The sequence below is a fragment of the Neomonachus schauinslandi genome, chromosome 14, assembly GCF_002201575.2.
Source record: "Neomonachus schauinslandi chromosome 14, ASM220157v2, whole genome shotgun sequence".
Lineage (NCBI taxonomy): Eukaryota > Metazoa > Chordata > Mammalia > Carnivora > Phocidae > Neomonachus > Neomonachus schauinslandi.
The window spans coordinates 78148138-78171682 of record NC_058416.1 but is presented as its reverse complement, the minus strand read 5'-3'; positions in this window follow the sequence as shown (position 1 = coordinate 78171682).

Sequence of the window (23545 nt, the reverse complement as noted above, 5' to 3'; positions counted from 1 at the left end):
GCTGTTACTACTAAAGCTATTAGGTATTTTATGCAGCAGAAAAGTTTTCAAAATATTATTTTAAAATATTCATTGTTGAGGATGATAATTTAGAATGAAAAGACATGGGTGTACTCTTGATTCTCTTCAAAAAAAGCATGAGGTGTAATGAGTACTAGGAACCAAGACTTATAAATTGGTGGGCCGTGGAAAGACAAAGCAGAGAGAATGAGGAAAACGGAAGCTGAAAATGAGAAGGTTCAAATGTTTCCAAAACAATGTCTCCAAAAATTTTCTCTTGAAAATTCAGTTTCTTTACTCAAGATGACATTAGGCATTGGCAGAGAGAACTAAAAAAAACACTTATTTATCTAACAAAAGAAAAATACCTCTTCTCTATTACCTTCAATTAGAACACTGACTTGTCAAATCAAAATAATAAATCTGAGACATGGTTTTTATTTTTAAATAGGGAGCACACTTTATTATTTTTTTTAAGATTTTATTTATTTATTTGACAGAGACAGAGATAGGGAGAGCAGGAACACAAGCAGGGGGAGTGGGGGAGGGAGAAGCAGGCTTCCCGCGGCGCAGAGAGCCTGAAGGCAGACGCCCAACGACTAAGCCACCCAGGCGCCCCGGGGAGCACACTTTAAAAGCTTTGCTTTTTCAACTTCTTTTATATACTAAAGAAGATAAAGTATAATATAGAATATAAAACATTAAATCAATATGCAGATTTTGTTAACAAAGGCACAAAAAAATGAACCATGGCTTTAAACAGGAACCAGCAAAATCATATATAAACAAGTTGGCATTTGGTAATGACATTTTGGTAACAAAAAAACGTACTATAAAAATTTTTTTTGTCAAACCCATAGACACTGTGGTTAAATCCATTTTATCAGCATTTATTAGATATGGTTAAGTTCATTCTTTGTCTTTATTATACATAAGCCAAATTCACGGCAGGAATTTTGGTCTGCCTATTTTGAGGAAGTTCTGCCTTTGCTGTACCAGTAACTGATAATGGCTACTCTGGGGTGATTAAAACAGAAGCAAAAGGGGAACCTATGATGTAATAGTTTCATTTCTTCCTAGTAAATGTCAAAGTTTTTTCTTTTGTTTTTGAGCCATTGGATCCTTATATCTACCCCATATTCCACCGCTTCTGCCACCATTCATTAAAGTAACTGTACTAGCAGTTCTCTACTGAGAGAAGGAAAGATTAGGAGAACATCTTTATTTAGGAGAAGTTAGTAGTAGGAAGTAGACTGGAGGGAGGACAGTGGAGTTGTGGTAGAGAAAATAAAAGGTAGAGGAAAGCCTTGGATTAGGAGTTAGGAAATCTGAGCTTCAATCTTTATTATGTAAAACCTGTGAAACTGTGGGCAATTATTTTAATCTTTCAGAGTCCCAGTTTCTTCAGCTGCCAAGATAAATACAATAATATCTTCCTAAATATCTATGTGGACTATAGAAAAGCACAATATTTTAAAGTTATGAAATAGCATGTATTTATATAATATTGACTTGTTATTTGCAACAGGAAAAGGAGAAGAAACTCAGCTAGGAAATAAATATATGGAAGGAAGGCTAATTTTCTTTTCTTCTTGGCATTGTATCAAAAGGCTGCTGGGCCCTTCCTCAAATTTTCCTGCAACATCCTGCCTTGGAGAACAGTTACCTATAGAACAGAGGTGATGCAAGTCTTTGTGAACATCTGGGACAGACCAAGAGACAGAAGCTAAATTCTGACAACTTTCCTTCTTACATCCAGCAGCAGCAGCAGCAATCTCTTTGCTTCCTATAAATCCACAGGCACCCTAAAAAGTGGAGCAGGCACTAACTTTCAAGATTCCTTGGATAGTCCTATAACTGACATGTAACTGGTCTCCAGTCTTACCTATGAATCAGTGCATGAGAATGCAGGTAGGCCAGTCCCTGCAAGGCACCGTGAGTAATGGCAGCGATTTCCACTTCTTGAAGTGGTTTTTTGTGAACTGAGGAAGGAAAAGAAAAATTCAGAAGTAGTAATCAGTTGCATTCTTCTTAAAATCTTATACAGTTATGCCAAACTGAATTACATACTCTCAAATGACAATTTGGGAACACATCCACCATATTTCCTATAGAATTGCAATAAATAATCAGATAACAGGAAACTCAAGTACAAAAACAAACAAACAAACTCCTTAAAACAAAATAAAACAAAGCCTGATATTCACTGTAATGAGTTGTTACTTGACCTGTCAGTTGCAAGTCAAAGCCACCACTGATTCCAATTGGCCAGGCCCAAATTTACCAGTCCTTTCTGACATTTTATTTATTTATTTATTTATTTTTTATTCTTTTCTGACATTTTAAATGCCTAGAATGTTTTAGGTTGTATTATTCTCCTCTCCACAGAGCATCTATAATTACCTCTTCTAACTACAGGTTTTCATTATTTGTGAAAGCAGCTAATAAGCAATTTCTATTCAGAGATCAAGGGTGATATAAAAAAGTTTTTTTTTTAATGTAAATTTTTAACCCAGTCTCTGATTATAATAGTATTTGCAGAAGAGAACTGGGTCAAGTCAAGATATTTGAAGGAGTTAAATATCAATATAATTTGATACCATCTACCTCTCTTTCATATATACATATGAATTTGATGTTTTTGGGTACATACATCATATTAGCCGAACATTTTAGTAAGTACCTGCCCTGGATGGGCCATGCACTGAACAGCAGGAGGGCTGTTAATCATTCCCGAGACACTTTCAGCCACTGCAGAGATAAAGTTTGCACAGCTCATCCACACAACCCTTAGGTATGAGTCAGCATCCATTTGCTTTGCCCAAATTGCACTTTAATATAGGAGTAGATACTATTCTGGTCAAGGCAGAACATAAAGGAGGGGGATAGTGCTTTTATTCTTACCTTCTAACAAATCAGAGGCTGAGCCTAAGCAATATTCCATCACCAACTGTAATAGATTAAAATAATAACCAGAATAATGACAGTTAATAAGAAACTGCTAAAACCAACTTAAGTAACCAAGGAACTAAGAATGCTAGGAGAGTAAGTATTCTTTTTTTTAATGATTTTCTTTATTTATTTGAGAGAGCGCGAGAGAGAGAGCATGCACGAGTGAGAGAGAGAACATGAGCAGGGTGGAGGGACAGAGGGAGAGGGAGAAGCAGACTCTGCAGAACCGGGAGCCCGATGCAGGACTCAATCCCAGTACCCCGGGATCATGACGTGAGCCGAAGGCAGATGCTTCACCAAGTGAGCCACCCAGGTGCCCTGAGAGTAAGTATTCTGACCTACTTGACCTGGATTAAATTTTGGTCATCTGACACTAATTGATTTTTTATAACTTTTATCATATGGTTTTATTTCCTCCTTGGAACTGGAATGTTCTAAGACTATAGGGGCAGGGAGCCTGATGTGGGACTCAAACCCAGGACTCTGGGATCATGACCTGAGCTGAAGGCAGATGCTTAACCAACTGAGCCACCCAGGCGTCCCATATATTATATTATTATGTGTAACAGAGTTATATATTCACATCTAAACTATTAAATTCATTATATATTTATATATGTAATTAAATATATAACTATATATGTTAAAATTATTCCATTACCAGAATAATTTAAAACATAAGAAACACAGAAGTTTAAAGTTTTGAAATTTTATTATAGTTTTCTGCTTGACATTAAAATAAGCAAATTCAGAAACATTAATTTTATTTACGTATTAATAGAAGTATAATTGACATATAATACTATGTTGATTTCAGGTATACTTCATAGTGATTCAACAATTATCCATTATGAAATGCTCACCACCCTAAGCGTAGTTACCATCTGTCACCATATGAAGTTATTACAGTATTACTGACTATATCCCTATGCTGTACTTTTCATCTTTGTTATTTTATAACTAGAAGTTTGCACCTCTTAATTCCCTTTACCTATTTCACCCATTCCCCTACCCCTGTCCCATCTGGCAACTAACAGTTTGTTCTATGTGTTTATGAGTCTGTTCCTGGTTTTTTGTTTGTTCATTTGTTTTTTTTGGATTCCACATGTAAGTGAAATCATATGGTATTTGTCTTTCTCTGTCCAACTTATTTCACTTAGCATAATACCCTCTAGGTCAATCCATGTTGTCGCAAATGACAAAATTTCATTCTTTTTTATGGCTGAGTAATAGTACATTGTATATGTACACCACATCTTTATCCATTCATCTATCAGTATCACTGAGGCTGCTTCCATACTTTGACTATTATAAATATGTTGCAATAAACATAGGGGTACATATATCTTTTCAAATGTGCACTTTTGTTTCCTTTGGGTAAATACCAAGTAGTGGAATTACTAGATTGTATGGTATTTCTATTCTTAATTTTTTGAGGAAACTCCATACAGTGGCTGCACCAATTTACATTCCCACCAACAATGCACAAGGATTCCCTTTTCTCCACATCCTTGCCAACAGTTGTTTTTTCTTGTCTTTTTGGTACTAGACATTCTAACTGGTGTGACGTATAATTTTATTTCTTATTGTGAAATGAGAGATTCCACATTAAATCAATACCATAATAAACATTAGCCTTTTATGTGCACTATTTTTTCCGCTTTATTGAGGTATAATTGACAAATACTCCTTCTTTATTTTTTTTTTTAAAGATTTATTTATTTATTTGACAGAGAGAGAGACAGCAAGAGAGGGAACACAAGCAGTGAAGTGGGAGAAGGAGAAGCAGGCTTCCCACGGAGCAGGGAGCCTGATGCGGGGCTCGATCCCAGGACCCTGGGATCATGACCTGAGCCAAAGGCAGAAGCTTAACGACTGAGCCACCCAGGCATCCCAATTTACTTAGTTGTTTAAGAAATGTTTCCATCAAAATTGGTTAAAGAAGGAGTGTTTGGGGGCGCTGGGTGGCTCAGTCATTAAGCGTCTGCCTTTGGCTCAGATCATGATCCCAGCGTCCTGGGATCGAGCCCCGCATTGGGTTCCTTGCTCAGCAGGGAGCCTGCTTCTTCCTCTGCCTGCCGCTCCCCCTGCTTGTGATCTCTCTCTCTCTGGCAAGGAAATAAATAAAATCATAAAAAAAAAAACTAAGTAAATTAATATGCACATATAACTTCCTTTAACTGAGTATATGGAATATGAACATAGAACTTTAAAACCAAATGGAGAGAATATGGTTCTAGGACAGTTATGGTTATATTTTTAAAATTTTTATGTTAATGTATATTTTGATCATTTTATCTTTTCCCTATTATTCCATAACACAAGGACACCTGAGCTGTGGCTAGTTGTTTGCTCCTGACATTAACAGCTCTAGTTGCTCTACCTTTTTTTTTTTTTAAATAGAGTTATTTATTTACTTGAGACAGAGAGAGACTGAGCCAACGTGGGGGGAGGAGGGCAGAGGGAGAGGGAGAGAGAAACTCAACCCTCCATGCTTAAAATCCCTTTCTTGACTCCTTTAAGATGGCTGAGATTGCCAGAGAACTGATGTCCAGATAATGAAATACTCCTCTGATTAATTTCTTCTGCTCAGAACAGAAGCAACGACTCTATATATCTTAAAAGCTGCTTGAAAAGAAATGTTTATGTTTAAGTATATTGTTTGATAGTCCATCTGGGAACAAAAATTCCATTCCCTAACTGGAGATCACTTGTACATGGTAACTTCTCAATAAATGAATCTCAATAAATGACAGTTAGATTGGACTCTAAATTGGAATGTAAGGTCTGATAAAGTACAAAGTATATAGCATTTTCATGTACTAAACAGTAGCTAACCTAAACACAGAAACACAGTTATGTAAAAATATACTAAAAAGATAGAGTAGAACAAAAGACTTTTTTGAGATAGGACTGGGGGCAGAGGGAGAGGAAGAGAGAGAATCCCAAGCAGGCTCCACACCCAGCAAAGAGTACGACATAGGGCTCAATCTCACAACCCTGAAATCATGACCTGAGCTGAAATCAAGAGTCAGACACTAACCCAACTGAGCCACCCAGACACCCAAGACTGTTTCATTTTAATCACATGCTAGGCCCTGTCTGATAAAACGTAGACCATGATGGTAATACTAAGCATAATCCCGAATTTTGGGGGAATTTGAGTGGGGGATGAGAAATTACAACAGTAAAAATTCTAGGATGAGAATAAAAGGATCTTCCTTTTACTTTTGCAAATAAATCATAAAATGGTACTAACTTTTCACTATCTGTTCATTGTTTATAGAATAAAATTTCCCATAGGCTAGATATCATATTTAATCTTATAGAATGTATCCCATATGGCACACTCTGAGGTATTAACAAATGTTAAATACTGATAACAAAAGTCAAATGGGTCAGAAATGGGACTGATAATTTTACAGATCAAAGAGATAACAGAGGGGCGCCTGGGTGGCTCAGGTCATGACCCCAGGGTCCTGGGATCGAGCCCCGCATCAGGCTCCCTGCTCCACGGGAAGCCTGCTTCTCCCTCTCCCACTCCCCTTGCTTGTGTTCCTGCTCTTGCTAGCTCTCTCTCTGTCAAATAAATAAATAAAATCTTTAAAAAAATAAAATTAAATAAAAAAAACAAAGAGATAACAGAAAAAAGAGAAAAAAAATTTAATTGGAAATAAATGATAATACAGGTCCTTTGACTTACCCAAGCAGTGTGCTCTTTCAAGTAACAACCTTTATACTCAATGGTATTAGGATGCTTTAATTGTCGTAGAAATTTGACTTCCTTGAGAATATCTTGCCATTTCTATTGAAGTAATAAAGAAAATGGTATAATTTTTTAGGCTGGAAATAGTATTTTACTATCAAGTATACATATATAGTATTCTTTTCATTATTTTAAATGGACAAAGTAAAAGTTTAATAAATGAAGAAGCCATTTAAACTTGTGTTATTTCTTTAATTTTAGTACATGTAAATGTAAATCTATTAAAATATATGATAAATCTATTATACTAACTTATGTTCTATTCCACAAATTAGTTGATTGAGGTAGAATATTAAGAGTATTTATTGTATACACCACAAAAAGGAATAAAAAAAGAACTATGATAAATGTTTAAAGAACTTTGTTTCTACCATCAATTTCATACTAACTGGTTTATGTCAGTTTAGGTATACAACTGTCTTTAACATACCTCATGTGTCTGCTTCCCACTGTAGGACATTTTCTTAACTGCCACCACCTCATTGGTGTGAGCATTTGTGGCCTGTGTTGAGACAGCAGAAGAAAAAATAAATAAAGGAGAATGATGTTTCAGCCACTTTAACTTAAATATTCGACTAGAGACTTTAAATAACATTCTCACACTTTACTATCATAGTTTAAAGATGCTGCAACTTCTGATAGGCTAGATAGACATTTCCCCCCCCCACTGTAAAGTACAGCTTCTTTAGATCCCTATCCATATACATGCAAAGACCATAATATTAAAAAGGATTAGGGTTTAAAAATTATATATACAATCAAACAAAAACAAGTCAAATTTCCAAAACATCCATACTGGCTTCACCATATAAAATGTCCATCGATGGAGAACCAGTTAGATAATGTGGTACAATCACATGATGAAATAAACAGTAAAAGTATGAGATAATATGTATGAATATACAGAAATATGGAAAGATGTAAAAAAACAAGCTGCATATTATCTTACTTTTGCAAAATAATATTAGTGTGAGTGTATGTGTAGAAAGAATATGAGAGAATTTATACCAGAATATATATCAGTGATAATCCCTGGAGCAGTGTTGTCCAACAGAACTTTCTGTCTTGATGGAAATGCTTTATATCTACATTGTATATGATAGCATGTGAAATGTGGCTACAGTGACTGAGGAAATGGAGTTTACATTTTAATTAATTTAAATCTAAATCGTGGCTACTGCATTGAACAATGCAGCAGAAGGTAAGATTAATTTTAAGAGGGACTTTCACTTCCAAGGGGACTTATGTTTTATAGTAAGAATGTATTACATATATACTTACAAACGTGTGTGTGTCTTCATCTATAAAGACTGCCTTGTCTCATAATTATCTCTATATAGCGTTTCCATACCCCAAATACAATTCAGTGAAAGCACACATGAAAATAACAAATAACTCAAGTAATAGTCTTCCTCCAGATTTTCTTAAGAGATCTAAAACTAGATAATTTTCTAAAAATTTTTGGAAAAATAAATAGAAGACATTAAAAGATTATCTAATTTTGGCTTCTTCTAATAACAGAGCTCTGCATCAGTGCCGTACTCCTGATGGCAGTAAGCTATTTTGATTCTATGATATTATTATTGTAAACCAGTAAAGCTATAGCAGTGGTTCTGAGGTAAAAGATTGGAATTCACTCACTGATAAAATCAGGTCACCAATTTTAGAGAAAAATGTAGAATCACGTTCTTAAAAATACTTAAAGAAGCTCCTCAGATAAAACAGTGAATTTCTTTCTAATTAAAAAAAAATTTTTAATTTTTTTCTAATTAAAAAATTTTTAAGTTAAAAAATGAACAACTGATTGATATAAAAATTCAGCCAGAGTCTTACTGAATGACAAAATGCTAAACAAATGAACACTGAAAAAAATTTTTTTTAAATTATTTTTAAAAGATTTTTATTTATTTATTGAGAGAGATAATGATAGAGAGCATGAGAGGGGGGACAGTCAGAGGGAGAAGTAGACTCCCCACTGTGCAGGGAACCCGATGCGGGAATCGATCCCGGGACTCCAGGATCATGACCTGAGCCGAAGGCAGTCGCTTAAACAACTGACCCACCCAGGCACCCTTTTATTTTTTTTTAAAGATTTTTATTTATGAAAAAAAAATTTTTTTTTATAAGCACTAAAGAAAGGCAAAAGTACCTATTATAAAAATAAGGTATCTACTAGTCAGAGTTTTCACATCAGCAGGCCTCTACAAAGGCATTTTTTAGATATTTTGTTCATTTAGAAGGTACAGATGGACTTTTGTTAAAAATAAAAATCTCGGGGCGCCTGGGTGGCTCAGTTGGTTAAGCGACTGCCTTCGGCTCAGGTCATGATCCTGGAGTCCCTGGATCGAGTCCCGCATCGGACTCCCTGCTCGGCAGGGAGCCTGCTTCTGCCTCTGACCCTCCCCCCTCTCATGTGCTCTCTCTCTCTCATTCTCTCTGTCTCAAATAAATAAATAAAATCTTTAAAAAAAAAAAAATAAAATAAAATAAAAATCTCTCATTTTGCTGGCTTTTCAAATTTAACTCTAAGACTGCTTATATGACAGCAACAAAGACAAGTTGATGTGAATTCAGTATTACAATAAAGGTTAGAGTGATTGTATCTGAAAAGCGGATATTTTGGGGGTGAATATGTATTGTGCAGGTTAAATAGACTGGGAAAGGTTTAGGAAATGCTCAAGCAATGAGGACTTCTAACTTGTAATGGTATTTTTTAAAAAACAAATCCTTAATCTTTATAAAAAGAAAAAAAAAAAGACTCACACAAATGGAATCAGATGGCATTGTCTAATTGCTTATTAAGGTTATTTATAATCAATGCTTATTTGGAAACAGAGACTTGAAAAAAGTTACCCTAGGATAAAAATATATTTCTTGGGGCACTTAGGTGGTTCAGTTAAGTGTCCAATTCTTGATTTCGGGTCAGGTCATGATCTCAGAGTCTTGAGATCGAGCCTGTGTCTTGCTCTGTGCTCAGCAGGGAGTCTGCTTGAGATTCTCTCTCTCCCTCTTCCTCTGCCCCTCCCCCCGCACATGCTCTCTCTCTAAAAATAAATAAATCTTCAAAAACTATATATATATATAATAAATGTAATATATATATATTTCTTTACATTTGCAGAGTAATCATTACTTAGGACTTTGTAAGTATATTTCCTTACAAAACCTGCCTACTGGAGCACAGACTCAATATTTGAAAAACATTTTCACGTTGATTTTTCTTAGATGTGAAAATTTTTTTTTAAGATTTTATTTATTTATTTGAGAGAGAGAGAATGAGAGACAGAGAGCATGAGAAGGAGGAGGGTCAGAGGGAGAAGCAGACTCCCTGCTGAGCAGGGACCCTGATGCGGGACTCGATCCAGGGACTCCAGGATCATGCCCTGAGCCGAAGGCAGTCGCTTAACCAACTGAGCCACCCAGGCGCCCCCTCAGATGTGAAATTTATTTTTTAAGTTTTAATTTAAATTCCAGTTAGTTAACATACAGTGTAATATTAGTTTCAGGTATGCAATTTAGTGATTCAACAACTCCATACATCACCTAGTGCTTATCACAAGGGTGCTCCTTAATCCCCATCACCTGTTTCACCTGTTCCCTCCCCCTTCCCCTCTGGTAACCATCAGTCTGTTCTCTAAAGTTAAGAGTTGGTTTAGATGTAAAAAAAAAATTTTTTTTTTTTGAAGATTTTTATTTATTTATTTGTCGGTGGGGTGGAGCACAAACAGAGGGAGTGGCAGGCAGAGGGAGAGGGAGAAGCAGGCTCCCTGCTGAGCAAGGAGCCTGACGTGGGACTCGATCCCAGGACCCTGGGATCATGACCTGAGCTGAAGGCAGATGCTTAGCCGACTGAGCCACCCAGGCATCCCCCCCCCCCAAAAAAAATTTCTTTTTAAGATTTTTATTTATTTATTTGACAGAGAAAGACACAGTGAGAGAGGGAACACAAGCAGGGGAGTGGGAGAGGGAGAAGCAGGCTTCCTGCGGAGCAGGGAGCCCGATGTGGGGCTCGATCCCAGGACCCTCAGATCATGACCAGAGCTGAAGGCAGACACTTAACGAATGAGCCACCCAGGTGCCCCTAGATGTAAAATTTTTAATGCAATTTTATACTGGTTAAAATTCAGAACTGAAACTTAAAAAAAATCAATGTTTTAATCAGAAAAAGGAAACTATCAGTGGGGGCTCAGCTTTCCAGTACTTCAAACAATATTATGATTACAACCTCTACACATGTCAAGTGTTATTCTTGAAACTTACATTCATATTTAACATTTCCAAGTGTCTTAATAATCTCAGTAACTTTAAGCAAGATCACTGATTCAAAAAATATTTAGAGTACTATGTGTTTCTGACATTTTCTCAACCCTTTCCAGCTACATTTAGATTACTGTCCACTTGTTGCTAATTTATAGAGAAATATAAAAATTAAAAATAAGCTTTTCTTTTTGCCTTAGTTATTAAGTCTCAACTAAAAGGTAATAATTATACCCAGAAGGACAGAATTAAATTATTAGCCTTAGGTGGATTATAGAAGGTATGTGAAGTTCAACAAGGCAACACTACAAACGTAGAAACTTCATAGTTGTGTTTAAATGAATAAAAAAGTGAACATGTTCGGTCCTTTTCTATTTTCCTTTCATACAGAGTTTCTTACTATCTCATTTGTTAATGCTGCTAATTTCTGAATCACTTATGTAAATCCAAACACACAAAGGTATTTCATCAATAGCTTCCGTTTTTTTCTAAATATACTCTCAGCTGATTGAGTCTATGAGAGCTTGCTTTAAACATATTTCCTGGCATCATTAGTGTAAAAGCTGTAAACTACAAAAGTCTAACAGAATTACAGTGTTTAGGTATAAAAATGTTGGTTGCTAGAATCTGGTCTGAATGGCTTGCTAGCATGACTAGGATTCATGAAAAGTACTAATTAGCAGTACCCCAAGTTCTCTGAGTTCTTTATAATTTACTCATTCATTCAACGAATACTTATTAGGTATTCAAAAAGTGTCAGTTATTGGGCTAAGAATTGTGAGTAAATATGCCCAGTACCTATCTCTTGTTACAGACAGTAACAAAAATATCATAACCAACAAATGTAAAATTGCAATTATGACAGGTGCTATAAAGAAGAGTATGTGTTACTCTGAGAAACAAAAATGGGGGGATGGGCAGGTCAGGCAAGGCTTCCCTGAAGAAATGAGGCTTCAGCTGAGAGCAAAAAGAGGAACAGGAGTTAAGAAGGTGAAGGTAAAAGGGGAAACATTCCAGAAAGAACAGTTTATGCAAAAATCCTATGATGATGGTCAGAAGAAAGCTATCATAGTATAGCTAGGGCAATGAGAGCGAGAGGGAATATAGCTTCGTTACGACCAGGGACACATTGTGGAAGACGTTGTAGGCTGGCTACAGTAAGGGTTTTGATCAGATTTACTTCTTTTTTCCCCAAGCTCACTGTCGTGTGGACAACAGACTAAAGAGACACCACAGTGGATACACAAAGATGGCTTAGGAGGCTATTGCAGTTGTCCAGGAAAGAGATGACAGTCTTCTTGGTTATCATGGTATGAGTAACAAGAGGAAGAATCTATTAATAGTGAGGGAGGAACTACACATAAATATTACTGTGGCCAATGAGAAATCCATTCTCAGGTATTACCTGTGTGACCATTATAGATAAAAGGTTAAAGCTTTTCTAGGTTTTACAGTAAAGTGTAAGTTAATTCCCCTTTAATCTGTTTTTTAATGCCTTACGGGTTTATATGGGCCTGTACTACTCGTATAGGAAATACTATATAGTTAATGATTACATTTTCAAAGCCACCCAGATATCCTTATGATTTTTCTAGTCTATCATATCAACAAATAACATATATTTAGTGCCTACTGTAAACAGGACATTGGGCTAACCTTTAGAGTTGTAAAGAGATATTAGAAAGACTCCTCATTTTTTTTTTTTAAGATTTTATTTATTTATTTGAGAGAGAGAGAATGAGAGAGAGCACATGAGAGGGGGGAGGGTCAGAGGGAGAAGCAGACTCTCTGCCGAGCAGAGAGCCCGATGCGGGACTTGATCCAGGGACTCCAGGATCATGACCTGAGCCGAAGGCAGTCGCTTAACCAACTGAGCCACCCAGGCGCCCTAAGAGTCCTCATTTTCAAAAGGCATATACTCTAGTTAAATAGACAGGACTTAGCCCAAATAGCAAATAAATTGCTAGGTCTCCTGCAGCCTACTACAAATGACCTACAAAGTAGGTCTCATTTTGTCCTTAGTCCAAAGGCTTATAAGTTTCAAAACATGCTTGGTTTACTGTAGTCAAAAGGAGAATTTTGAGAGGGGCCTAGCTGCTTTTTATTTACTTATTTTTTTAAATTTAAATTCAATTTAGTTAACATATAGTGTATTATTAGTTTCAGGGGTAGAATTTAGTGATTCATCAGTTGCATATAACACCCAGTGCTCATTATATCTAGCTGCTTTTTAAAATACAAAAGTCAGATAGAGATTGGAACTACCCTCTGACTCTGGCCAAAAGAGATTCTGAGAGGATGAATGAGTTATAAATAGAAAGAAAGAAAAGATGACTGAGGAAAGTATCTTGGAGCAAAACAAGTAGATCACAAACAAATATATACAGAATGTTTCAATTTTTAGAAAGTTCAAAACCAGGCAAAACAAAATTATATTGTTAGGGGTGCAGAAGAAAGTGGGTTATGTATAAAGAAAAACTAGAAAATAATCACCATAAAATTCAAAATAGACATAAGAGGGGCTTCAGAGGTGCTGGCAATATTCTATTTCTTGGCCTGGCTGGTGTTTATAAAGGGATTTACCTCTTAACTGTTCTTTAAATTACATATCAAAATATATGGGTATATATTTATGCACACTTCTGTATGTACATTTATAATTTAAAAATCCTCTTCGAAAAAAGCATCCCGGGGCGCCTGGGTGGCTCAGTCGTTAAGCGTCTGCCTTCAGCGCAGGTCATGATCCCAGGGTCCTGGGATCGAGTCCCGCATCGGGCTCCCTGCTCTACATGAAGCCTGCTTCTCCCTCTCCCACTCCCCCTGCTTGTGTTCCCTCTCTCGCTGTGTCTCTCTCTGTCAAATAAATAAATAAATAAAAATCTTAAAAAAAGAAAAAAAAAAAAAGAAAAAAGCATCTCTGGGGTGCCTGGCTGGCTCATGCTGATAGAGCATGTGACTCTTGATCTCAGGGTTGTGAGTTTGAGCCCTAAGTTGGGGGCAGAGATTACTAAAAAAAATATAAATAAATAAACTTAAGGGAAAAAAGCATCCCTGTGAATGAGGAAGCAGGACTTTGATTGGGCTTTAAATACTATTCTAAGCCCAAAGACTAACATAGCAGTGTTGACTAGAAAATTAGCACACTTTTCAGCCATGGACGGTCACTTAATGATAAAATGTACTTGAGTGGAAGCTAAATGTTAAATGGGGGCAAAGGAGAAGTGGTAGTGCTGAGCACAGACATAAAGGCATGAGAAAGAGTTCAGGGGAAACCCAGGTTGAAGATTTGGCTAGAAACAAAAAGATGAAATAAAAATGCAATTAATAAAATCTTATTTGGAAGGACAACTGAAGATAAGCCCTACCCAGATGCCAAAACATAAAGGATCACTTAAAAGTCAAATGCTATTTGATTAAGAAAAAAAACTATTCAATAACAGGTTTAGAGGAGAAATAAGTAATAAGCAGTACTTAAATAGCACTTGCTTTCATGGACTTAAGTATTTGTGATTTTGATGAGGTGAACTTCTAAGGTTATATAAATAAATTAAAACTACATTTTCTATAATGAATTGGTGAATGAGCTATGGTAACATTTCAGTCACTTCTCATTCTTCTTATCAGAAGATAACCACAGTCTTAAGAATTCAAACTGACTCTAGGGGGCTAAGCATTATACCCTTTAACCTAAAATACTGAATTGACATGAATGTTACTAAAAATCTTTGTTGGTCCACCTGTCTGAGTAGCTATCCGTTCATACATCCATCTGTCCATCATTTATTGATTTCCTACTATTACCAGACATTATACAGGTTACTGGGGATATAGCAATGGATAAGATAGGCATAACCCCTGCCCTCATGGCATTTATGTAGGGGGAGGAACATACATGAGTCAAAAAATCTCACACATAATTATTTAATTACAACCATGATAAATGCAACAACATATAAGCACAGGGTGCTATGAGGTCATAAAGAAAGACTTAATTTAGTGCTGGACAGTTGAACAGGAAAGGACACCTTGTGGACGTAACACTTAAGCTGAAATCTGTAGGGTAAGCAGGAGTTAGGCAGGGATGGGGATGCAATAGGTAGAATTTTCTAGGTGGGAGGAATAGCATATATAAAGGCCCTGAGGCAGAGAAGAGCTTGGCATATAGAGGAAATGCATAGGGCCAAAATTCAAGTTTATAACATTTTTTGGACTACCTTGATAGCAGAGTCAGGTGACAGATATTCCACTGACTTTAATAATGCCTAGAATTCTAGGACTACCTTTTCAGCAATGAGTATTTGCCTCTAGTGTAGACATTTAATTTATAGAATAAACACTAAAAGCAAGTATATTTTACAAGTAATCAAATGTGTAGAATTCAAACTCCCCTAATTTAATCTCTCTCAACAATTCTAAAATTACTTACAAAATAAACTGCTCCAAAACTTCCATGTCCAATTTCATGCAAATCAATAAAAAGTTCTTCAGGATCATCTTTGTAGAAGAGATCAGCAATCTCTGGGTCCTTTGGCACCCCTTTACGCATGATGTCCAGTATATGCAAATGTTTTGCTTTTGATATCCCAGTCAGCCTTATCTCTCATTTACAAATATTTTGGGGGTAAGTTTTTAGTACCTGTAAAAAAATAAGGTTTGACATTAACTTATTTCTAAAACATCTTGGTTGGTGGCAATACAAATTAATATTAAAAAGCACCTTGGTCTTACAACTTTGTAATAAAAAGACAAATAACCCAAAAGAAAAATGGGCAAAGGATCTGAATAGACATTTCACCAAAGATACACAAGTGGCCATTAACACATGAAAAGATGCTCCACATTATTAGTAATTAGAGAAATAAACATTAAAATCACAGTAATATATCATTTTATATCCACTAGGATAACTACTATCAAAAAGTCAAATACTATTGGTAAGGATGTGGAGAAAGCAGAACCCTCCAAAACTGCTGGTGGGAATATAAAGTGGTGCACCATTTTGGGAAACAGACTGGCAGTTCATCAAGAACTTAAAAATCAAGTTACCATTTGACCCAGAAATTCTACTACTTGGTATAAACCCAAGAGGAATAAAAACATATGTCCACACAAATACTTGTACGGATAGATACTGACAGCAGCATGATTCATAGTAGCCAAAGGTGGAAACAACCCAAATGTCCATTTGGTGAATGAATAAACAAAATGTGGTACATCTGTACAATGGAATATTACTCTGGCATAAAAAGGAACGAAGTACCAATATACGCTACAACATGGTGAAACCTGTAAACATGATGCGAAGTTAAAGAAGCCAGTCACAAAAGACAAAGTATTGAATAATTCCATTTATATAATACACCCAGAATAACTAAATCTATGAAGACAGAAAGCAGATTATTGGTTGTCTACAGCTGGGGGAAAGAGAGTTTGGCGGTGATAGCTAAAATGGATGGGCTTTCTTTTTTTTTTCTTTTTAAAGATTTTATTTATTTTTTAGAGAGCGAGCGAGAGAGAAACAGCATGAGAGGGGAGAGGGTCAGAGGGAGAAGCAGGCTCCCCGCTGAGCCGGGAGCCCGATGTGGGACTCAATCCCAGGACCCTGGGATCATGACCTGAGCCGAAGGCAGACGCTTAACCATCTGAGCCACCCAGGCACCCTGGATGGGCTTTCTTTATAGAGTTATGAAAATGTTCTAAAACTGATTGTGGTGATGGTTGCACAATGGTTAATATACCAAAAAACCACTGAATTGTATACTTTAAATGAGTTATATCTCAATAAATCTGCTTTTAAAAGCAGTTTGGTGGGGCGCCTGGGTGGCTCAGTTGGTTAACCAGCTGCCTTCGGCTCAGGTCATGATCCTGAGGTCCTGGGATTGAGTCCCACCTCAGGCTCCCCCTGCTCTGCAGGGAGCCTGCTTCTCCCTCTCTCTCTGCCTGCCATTCCCCCTGTGTGCTCTCTCTCTGTCAAATAAATAAAATCTTTAAAAAAAAAAAAGCATTTTGGTCTAATTCATATTGAAATAATAACAGCTAAGGTTTATTAAGCACTATTATGTGTCAGGCAACACTAAGTTCCATATATGTATATATTATTTTCTTTAATCCCTATAGCAGCTTCACAATGTAGGGCTTTATTATTTTGATTTTATATAACAAACTAGAACTGGGAGGCAAAACTACTCCCCCATAATCAGGGAGCTAGTATTTGTCAGAACTGGGGCCCAAACCCAGATCTAACTGTAGAGCCCATGCTCTTAATATACAATATATACATATAGAATAGGTAATTAGGTAACAAACTGCTACTATTTGGAGATTATGCTAACATTCACTTAAAGAGGCAGATTATTCTGCTGCTTTACAAAATATTCTGAGTTTAAAGTTTCTATTAATAGAAGGACATTATTTTGACATGCTTATATATCGGTTGTTAATAGTTACATTTAGCTGATATAGATCCTTATTTTTTGAAAAATACTGAAATATTAACTTTCATCTATATTTTTGTATTATAAATATTCCCCCCCGCCATGAGAATCAATCATTCCAACACTGACCATATCACAGGATAATTTGTGTTTCTTCCTTGACCCATCAGATAACTATGCTAGAAATTTAGTTATTGGCCAATAAAATTGTGTTTTTAAAAATGTGAGCCAACAGGCTTCATTCAAGGAGAAGAGAAAAAGAGGATTGTTAATAAAGAAGTATAAGTAGTCAGTGCTAAGAATCATTTTTCTCTTGTGACATGACAGCGTTAGCTATGTACATTACATGGTTAGTCTAGTTAAATCATTAGCATATGTAGGTCAGCAGCCTAACCATCTATCCAGGCAACTCTTTCCTGACTGAACAAATATTTATTGAGTGCCTACTATTTGTCAGGTATGTACTGGGTGTTGGTTGGTCCCAGGTACAATGGGATGTGGTCCCTGTCCTTAAAGGGCTTAGAGTCCGATGTGGGAATAAGCATTACACTATAATGATACAAATAACAAAATGGTTATAAATGATTTTTATGATGAAAAAGCAAAAAATTTAATAGAAGATATAATAGGGTGACCCAGTCTATTTTTTCTTGGATATGAAAAAGCATGCCTTTTTAGGAAAAAATAAAGGAATTCATTCAATATGGATGTATGGAAGAGTTGGAAGGAGAAAATATAAAGCTGGTGTTAAGCCAAGGAAAATCACACCAGGCCTTTTAGGCCATATTAAGAAATTTGGACTTTATCCTGAGGGTGGTGGGGAGCCATCAAAGGTTTCAAACAGGAAAAAGGGATTCCTCTGCACACTCCACTTGTATGTAATCCTGGGCACTCATCCTGACAATCCATGAATATTGATAACCAAGTATAAAGTCAATGTATTAATACTACTGAAAAAGTGACTTAAATTTAGTTGTCAGTCAAGTGACTAAAAGTACAAAACTAACATTGAAAAAGTGCTATTGTCTTCATTGCTTATGTTTGAGAACAGAAAAGAGAAACAATACATTAAATCAAGGATATGCATTTTCAAGACTATGCCAAAAAAAAAAAAAAAAAAAAATTATGAGAATGTCTTTAGGAAAAACAAAAAGATCCGTGAACTAAATTTATGAGAACTAAAATCTTTTCAATCATCAAAATGTATTCTAGGGGCTCCTGGGTGGCTCAGTTGTTAAGCGTCTGCGTTCAGTGCAGGTCATGATCCCAGGGTCCTGGGATCGAGCCCCGCATCAGGCTCTCTGCTCAGTGAAAAGCCTGCTTCTCCCTCTCCCACTCCCCCTGCTTGTGTTCCCTCTCTTGCTGTGTCTCTCTCTGTCAAATAAATAAATAAAATCTTTAAAAAAAAAGTATTCTAAACTTTTAAATATTTTGGCTTCAGTGTGAATAAAGCTAAGTACTATGGATAATCATTTGGAAGAATACATATTTCACTATGTCATACTCTAGACTAAAATGATTCTCTAAAGAAATGAATATTTAAATACAAAAAAAATGACACCATAAAAACTTCTTAAATAAATTTCAGGTGAATCTTTAAATACTAAGCAAGACACCAGAGGCAAAAGTCATAAACTAAAATCAGTAAAATTGACTATATGCAATTAATAACTTCTATATCTTAAAAAATACAGTGAATGGACTTCTGATTCCAGCCAAGATGGAGTAACAGGGACTGGATTTATTATCTGCCACCAGAAACAACTAACATTACAGGAAGGAAAACAGACCAAAATTCTTCATAAATATAGATGCAAAAAATGATAATAAAATTACAGCATATAAAATCCAATAATATATAAAATGGGTAATACATCATGAGTAGATAGGATTTATCCCAGGAATGCAAGGTTGGTTTAACACTCAAAAATCAAGCAATGTAATTCACCAAATCAACAATCTGAAAAAAAGCCAAATAATCATCTCTAAGGATGTAGAAAATCATCTGACAAAATCCAAAATTCAAACCTGATAAAAATTCTGAGCCAACTCAGAATAGAAGGTAATATCCCCAACCTGTTAAAGGAAATCTATGAAACATTTATAGCTAATATCAAAAGTAATGGTCAAAGACCAAATGATTTCCTCCTAAGATTAGGAATGAAGCAAGGAAGTCTGCTCTCAGCCCTTCTCTTCAACATTGTGCTGGATGGTCTATAAGTGTAATAAGGCAAGAAAAAAAATAAAGACATCAAGATTGGAAAGGAGAAGTGAGACTTTTACTGACAAACAACATAACCACCTATGTAGAAAATTCAGTGCAATCTACAAAAAGCTACTAGAATTAATAACTGAGTTAATCAAAGTGGCAGAACACAAGACCAAGATCAATATATAAAACTCAATTATATTTTTATATATGAACAAATGGAAACCAAAACTTCGAAACATCAAACTAGCATAAAAATATGAAATACTTAGGGATAAATCTGACAAAGAATGTGCAAGACCTGTACATTGAGAATTATAAAATAATGTAAGCAACTACTTTCTGCAAGGTAGGAGGTGCAGAGAAGTGAATCTGAGTGATTCTGATATATGGGAAGATAAACCATGGGGGTAGGGAGCCTCTATAAGCCGGCTACCACAAAGTGATACAGCAGCAGAACACAAAATCAGAACCCTGCTCCAATGAGGGAGGTCTCACCTGAAAGGTGCTCACATTGCTAAGCAGGGGCAGAACCTTAGGTGGGTCAGTGTGGTCTCAGGATCCCCAGGGTCACAGGAAGACCGGGGGTGCCTGAGTGAGGCAGAGTTCCCAGGCACTGGAGCAGGGAAGCCAGCTGCAATCAGGGAGCCCAGGAGTGGGCTCTCAGCTCACCATGGCACTATCGGGTGACTGCTCCCTGAGCCGGGGCCCAGCAAGTGGCACTACCAGTGAGACCCCCCTTCCTCCCCAGGAGAGGAGTGGTGAAGGAGTGTTCTGCAGGAGTCTGCAGGGTTTGGAGACTCGAAATGGGATCGTGTGCCTGAGATAGAAACCCTTGGTCACAGGCAGGGTAAGCATGGAGTGCAGCCGGAGAGCGGGGAGACGGGAGTGACTGACTGCTTTTCTCTGGTGGTACACTGAGAAGTTGGGCCCCAAGCTTTAGGCTCTGGGGCTGGAGACTGGGAGGCCACCATTTTCATTCTTATCCTCTAAAGCTGCTCAGAAAGCCTTCAGGGAACAAAAGCCACATAGAGCAAACCAGAACAGATTATTTAGCATGGCCCCCTGGCAAGGGTGGTGCAATTCTGCCTGGGGCAAAGACATTGAGAATCACTGCAACAGGCCCCTCCCCCAGAAGATCAGCAAGAACATCTGGCCAAGACCAAGTTTACTGATCAAAGAGAACTGCAAAACTCCAGTGCTAGGGGAATATAGCACATAGAATTCATGACTTTTCCCCCCATGATTCTTATTCTTTCAATTAGAAAAATTTTTTTTCCTTTCCTTTTCCAATCAATTTCCTATTTTATCAACTCCTTTTTAAAATCTTTTTTTAATTGTCATTTTTACAGTTACATTCTATCCATCCCTTCATTGTATTTAATTTTATTTCTATATATATGTAAGTTTTTCTTTCCTTAAAATTTTGGGATATAGTTTCTTCTAACAGACCAAAACACACCCAAAATCTAGTGTATGGCTCTCTTCTATTCACCTGTCTGATCATATGCTCTTTTTTCTTCTTCTTTGTTTTGTTACAGTCTTAAAATTTTCATCTTTGCAGTTACATTCTATCCTGTCAATGCATTTAATTCTATTTTTGTATATATATGTTTTTCTTTCTTTATAATTTTGAGACATAGTTTCTTCTAACAAACCCACCAAAATACACTCAGAAGATAGTGCATTGCTCTGTTCTGTTCACTTGTCTGTTTATATCCCTTCCTTTGTTGTTGTTGTTGTTATTTTTTGTTTTTTCTTATCTTTTAATTTTCATTTTTATAGCTACATTCTATCCTTTCATTATATTTAATTTGATTTTTGTACATATATAAGTTTTTCTTTCTTTACAATTTTGGGATCTAGTTTTCTAACAAACAGACCAAAATACACACAGGATCCAGTGTATTGCTCTATTCCATTCACCTGTCTGATTATATTTGTGTTTAAAAAAATTTTTTTTCATTTTCATTTTATTTTAATTTTTTTCCTCAGTTTCGGGTCTCTTCTGATTTGTTTAGTGTATGTTTCTCTGGAGTTGTTGTTGCCATTTTAGTCTTTTGTTCTCTCCTTCATCTCTTCTTCTCTGGTCAGAATGACAAGATGGAACTCACCTCAAAAAAGAGAACAAGAGGCAGTACTGACTGCCAGGGACCTAATCAGTATGGACATAAGATGTCAGAACTAGAATTCAGAATAACTATTATAAAGACACTAGTTGGGCTTGAAAAAAAGCATAGAAGACACCAGAGAATCCCCTTCTGGAGAAATAAAAGAACTAAAATCTAACCAAGTCAAAATCAAAAAGGCTATTAATGAGATGCAGTCAAAAAAAAAAAAAAAAGAAATATCTTGATCATCCAATAGGCAAATTAGAGACTAAGCTAGATGGAGTATGTAATTTTGACAATCCCTTAAAAGTCAAACACACTTGGGGGCACCTGGCTGGCTTAGCCTGCAGAACGTGTGACTCTGGATCTCGGGATTGTGAGTTCAAGCCCCACGTTGGGTGTGGAGCCTACTTAAAAAAAAAAAAAAAGTCAAACACACTTAGAGCTAGAAGGCACTTTAGAGAAATAGTCTAGAGCACACCCCCATTTTAAACTTGAAAAAAACCCTGCATTCTAAAGAGAATAGGACTTTTTCGAGGTGAAAGATTCTACTGCTTAGGTATTGGATAAAATCTGTAAGTCTATATCAATATATGATAAGAAATCCCCCACATATGACAATAGAGGAACGTGTAATTCTGGAATAATGCTGGAAAAATATAGATCAATAAATATCTGTTGAAAACAAAAACAAAAACAAGAACAACAAAAAATGGAGACCCTAACTGCTAGGATAAATGAGGCAGAAAAGAGAAGTAGTGATATAGAAGACAAAATGATGGAGAATAAAGAAGCTGAGAAAAAGAGATAAACAACTACTGGATTACGAGGGAAGAATTCAAGAGATAAGTGATACCATAAAGCAAAACAATATTAGAATAATTGGGATCCCAGAAGAAGAAAGAGAGAGAAGGGCAGAAGATATATTGGAGCAAATTATAGCAGAGAACTTCCCTAATCTGGGGAAGGAAACAGGTATCAAAATCCAGGAGGCACAGAGAAACCCCCTTCCTCTTAAAATCACTAAAAATAAGCCAACACCCCGACATATAACAGTGAAACTTGCAAATCTCAGAGACAAAGAGAAAATCCTGAAAGTAGCTCAGGACAAGAGGTCTGTAACCTACAAGGGTAGAAATATTAGACTGGCAGCAAACCTATCCACAGAGAACTGACAGGCCTGGCATGATACATTCAGGGTGCTAAATGAGAAAAATATGCAGCCAAGAATACTTTAACCAGCTAGGATGTCATTCAAAATAAAAGGAGTCATAAAAAGCTTCCAGGACAAACAGAAACTAAAAGAATTTCTGATTACTAAACCAGCCCTAAAAGAAATATTAAAAGGGATCCTTTAAGCAAAGAGAGAACCCAAAAGTAACATAGACCAGAAAGGAACAGAGACAATATACAGGAACAGTCACTTTACAGGTAATACAATGGCACTAAATTCCTATCTTTCAATAGTTACTCTGAATGTAAATGGGTTAAATGCCCTAATCAAAAGATACAGGGTATCAGATTGGATAAAAAAGCAAGACCCATCGATATGCTGTCTGCAAGAGACTCATTTTAGACCAAAGACACATCCAGATTTATAGTGAGGGGGTGGAAAACCATTTATCATGCTAATGAATATCAAAACTAAGCTGGGGTGGCAATCCTTATATCAGACAAATTAGATTTTAAACCAAAGACTGTAATAAGAGATGAGGAAGGATAGTTTATCATAAATAAAAGGTATATCCAACAAGAAGATCTAATAATTATAAATATTTATGCCCCTAATGTGGGAGCAGCTAATTATATAAGCCAA